Here is a 4,243-nt window from a genome sequence, read left to right on the forward strand (position 1 = left end):
CAAAAGCTTATGCTTTTACCACACCAAACTTAGAATATTGCTCACCCTCGAGCAAGAGAAGAAAGAAAAGAAGAAGAAGAAGAGAAATATGGAGGAGAGTAAGGGAGGTGTATTCGGCTAAGGTGTAGAAGAGGGGGTTGTGTTGTGTGAAAATTAAGGAGAATGGAAGGGTTAATATAGTGAGGGGAGAGGGAGTAGGTTCGGCCATTTAGGGTGGGTTTGGGTGGGAAAGAAATTTGAATTTTGAAGGTAGGTGGGGTTTATGGGGAAGAGTGGATGGATGTGAGTGGTGAATGGGTAATTGGGAAGAGAGGTTTGAGGTGATTGGTGAAGGGTTTTTTGGGGAAGTGTGTTTATTGGAAAGAGAGAATGAATGTTGAGAAGAGGGGAGAATATGTTAGGTGGGGATCCTGTGGGGTCCACAGATCCTGAGGTGTCAAGGATTTACATCCCTGCACCAATTAGGCATGTAAAATGCCTTTGCATGCAATTATGGCATTTAAACGCCGAAGTGATGCATGTTTTGGGCGTTCAACGCCCATGTGCAGCATGTTTCTGGCGTTGAACGCCAATTCCATGCTTGTTTCTGGCGTTCAACGCCAACTCTCCTCAATGTACATTCCTGGTGTTTGAACGCCAGGGTGTTGCTTGTTTCTGGCGTTCAATGCCATATCCATGCTCTGTTCTGGCGTTGAACGCCAGCCAGATGCTCCTTACTGGCATTTAAACGCCAGTAAGTCCTTCCTCCAAGGTTTGATTTTTCTTCTGCTGTTTTTTATTCTATTTTTAATAATATTTTTTTCGTGACTCCATATGATCATGAACCTAATAAAACATAAAAGAACAATGAAAATAAAATAAAATTAGATAAATAAAAATAAAAATTGGGTTGCCTCCCAATAAGCGTTTCTTTAATGTCAATAGCTTGTCAGTGGGCTCTCATGGAGCCTCACAGGTGATCAGGTCAATGGTGTATAGTCCAAACACCAAACTTAGAGTTTGGTTGTGGGGATTCAATACCAAACTTAGAGTTTGGTTGTGGCCTCCTAACACCAAACTTAGAGTTTGACTGTGGGGACTCTGTTTGACTCTGTACTGAGAGAAGCTCTGTATGCTTACTCTCCCTTATTACAGAAGGATAGCCGTGTGCCTTAAACACAAGGTAGTCCCCATTCAATTGAAGGACTAATTCTCCTCTGTTAACATCTACCACAGCTTCTGCTGTGGCTAGGAAAGGTCTTCCATGGATGATGCATTCATCCTCCTCCTTCCTAGTGTCAAAGATTATGAAATTAGCAGGAATTTGCCAGGATCTTGTCTCTTTTGAGGTAAAGTTTGCTGAACCCATGTATCTAGTTCACTAATGAGCAAGGAAGGTTCACTTTCCCAAGTCTCATTACCAAATAACTTGGCATTCAGCTTCATGATAGCTCCTAGATATTGAGCAACTTGGTCTCCAGTTACATCTTCATCCTCTTCAGAGGAAGAATAATCTTCAGAGCTCATGAATGGCAGAAGGAGATTTAATGGGATCTCTATGGTCTCTATATTAGCCTCAGATTCCCTTGGGTCCTCAACAGGGAACTCCTTCTTGCTTGAGAGGCGTCCCATGAGATCTTCCTCATTGGGATTTGCGTCCTCTCCATCCTTCTTGCATTCGGCCATGTTGAGTATATCAAGCCTTGCACTCTCTCTTTGGATTCTCTTCTGTATTGCTTGGGAGAGTACTAGGAGGGGTTTCAGTAACTTTCTTACTCAGCTGGCCCACCTGTGCCTCCAAATTTCTAATGGAGGATCTTGTTTCATTCATGAAACTTAAAGTGGCCTTAGACAGATCAGAGACCAGATTAGCTAAATTAGAAGTGCTTTGCTCAAGATTCTCTGTCTGTTGCTGAGAAGATGATGGAAAAGGCTTGCTATAGCTGAGCCTAGTTCGTCCACCATTATTAAAGCCTTGTTGAGGCTTTTGTTGATCCTTCCAAGAGAAATTTGGATGATTTCTCCATGATGAATTGTAGGTGTTTCCATAAGGTTCACCTAAGTAATTTACCTCTGCCATTGCAGGGTTATCAGGATCATAAGCTTCTTCTTCAGAGGATGCCTCTTTAGTACTGTTGGATGCATTTTGCCATCCATTCAGACTTTGGGAAATTATGTTGACTTGCTGAGTCAACATTTTGTTTTGAGCCAATATGGCATTCAGAGCATCAATCTCAAGAATTCTCTTCCTCTGAGGCGTCCCATTATTCACGGAATTCCTCTTAGAAGTGTACATGAACTGGTTATTTGCAACCATGTCAATAAGTTCTTGAGCTTCTGCAGGTGTTTTCTTTAGGTGAATGGATCCACCTGCAGAATGGTCCAGTGACATCTTAGAGAACTCAGACAGACCATAATAGAATATATCTATCATGGTCCATTCTGAAAACATGTTAGAAGGACATCTTTTGGTCATCTGCTTGTATCTTTCCCAAGCTTCATAGAGGGATTCACCATCTTTTTGTTTAAAGGTTTGAACATCCACTCTAAGCTTGCTCAGCTTTTGAGGAGGAAAGAACTTAGCTAAGAAGGCCGTGACCAGCTTATCCCAAGAGTCCAGGCTATCTTTAGGTTGAGAATCCAACCATGTTCTAGCTCTATCTCTTACAGCAAAAGGGAAAAGCATGAGCCTGTAGACTTCAAGATCTACTCCATTAGTCTTAACAGTCTCACAAATCTGCAAGAACTCATTTAAAAACTAGTAGGGATCTTCTAATGGAAGTCTATGAAACTTGCAGTTCTGTTGCATTAGAGCAACTAGTTGAGGTTTCAGCTCAAAATTATTTTCTCCAATGGCAGGAATTGAGATGCTTCTTCCATCAAACTTGGAAGTAGGTGTAGTATAATCACCAAGCATCCTTCTTGCATTATTGTTGTTGGGTTCGGCTGCCATCTCCTTTTCTTGTTCGAAAATTTCAGCAAGGTTATCTCTGGATTGTTGTAATTTAGCTTCTCTTAGTTTCTTCTTCAGAGTCCTTTCAGGTTCTGGATCAGCTTCAACAAGAATGCCTTTTTCCTTGTTCCTAATCATATGAAAGAGAAGAGAACAAGAAAAGAAGAGAAGAGGAATCCTCTATGTCATAGTAAAGAGGTTCCTTATTGTTAGTAGAAGAAGAAGGGAATAAAGAAAGGAGAATCCAAACACAAGGGTAAGGATAGGGGTAGTGATTTAAGATGAAGAAAGGTGAAGAGAGGTGTTAGTAAATGAATAAATAAATAGGAAAAGATGAGAGAGGGAGAAATTTTCAAAATTAAATTTTGAAAAGGAGTTAAATGATTTTCGAAAATAAAGATAAAATAAAATTAAAATTAAAATTTAAAACAATTAGTTAATTTAAAAAGAATTTTGAAAAAGGGATGAGATATTTTCGAAAATTAGAGAGGGAAAAGTAGTTAGGTGGTTTTGAAAAAGATAAGAAACAAACAAAATGTTAATTAGTTAGTTGAAAAAGATATTAAAATCAAATTTGAAAAGATAAGAAGATAAGAAGTTAGATAAGATATTTTGAAATCAAATTTTTGAAAAAGATAAAATTTAAAAAGATATGATAAAAAGATATGATTAAAAAGATATGGTTGAAAAAGATTTAATTTTTAAAATTAAAATTAATTACTTGACTAACAAGAAACTAAAAGATAAGATTCTAGAATTTAAAGATTGAACCTTTCTTAACAAGAAAGTAACAAACTTCAAATTTTTGAAACAATCATATTAATTGTTAGCATAATTTTCTAAAATAAAGATAAAATTAAGAAAAAGATTTTTGAAAAATATTTTAAAGAATTTTCGAAAATTAATAAGAAAAATGAAAAAGATGTAATTTTTTAAAAAGTTTTAAAAAGATAAGATTTTTAAAATTGAAAATTTGACTTGACTTATAAGAAACAATTAATTTTAAAAATTTTTGACTTGGTCAACTCAAATTTTCGAAATTTTTGAGAAAATTAAGGAAAAGATATTTTTTATTTTTAAATTTTTAATGAAGAGAGAGAAAAACACAAATACGACCCAAAACATGAAAATTTTGGATCAAAACCAATGATGCATGCAAGAACACTATGAATGTCAAGATGAACACCAAGAACACCTTGAAGATCATGATGAACATATTTTTGAAAAATTTTTTATGCAAAGAAAATAAGCAAGACACCAAACTTAGAAATCTTTAATGCTTGGACTCTAACAAACGAAAAATGCATATGA

The 4,243-nt window shown here is 36.4% G+C and overlaps 1 non-coding gene across 1 annotated transcript; it reads left to right on the forward strand.

The window, feature by feature from the left end:
* Positions 1 to 2,429: 2,429 nt before the first annotated feature.
* LOC127742608 (small nucleolar RNA R71) lies at positions 2,430 to 2,533 on the forward strand. Its single transcript, XR_008003955.1, has one exon. It is a non-coding gene; the product is annotated as a small nucleolar RNA R71 (small nucleolar RNA).
* The last annotated feature ends 1,710 nt before the right edge of the window (positions 2,534 to 4,243 follow it).

The sequence above is a fragment of the Arachis duranensis genome, chromosome 1, assembly GCF_000817695.3.
Source record: "Arachis duranensis cultivar V14167 chromosome 1, aradu.V14167.gnm2.J7QH, whole genome shotgun sequence".
In the NCBI taxonomy this organism is placed as follows: domain Eukaryota; kingdom Viridiplantae; phylum Streptophyta; class Magnoliopsida; order Fabales; family Fabaceae; genus Arachis; species Arachis duranensis.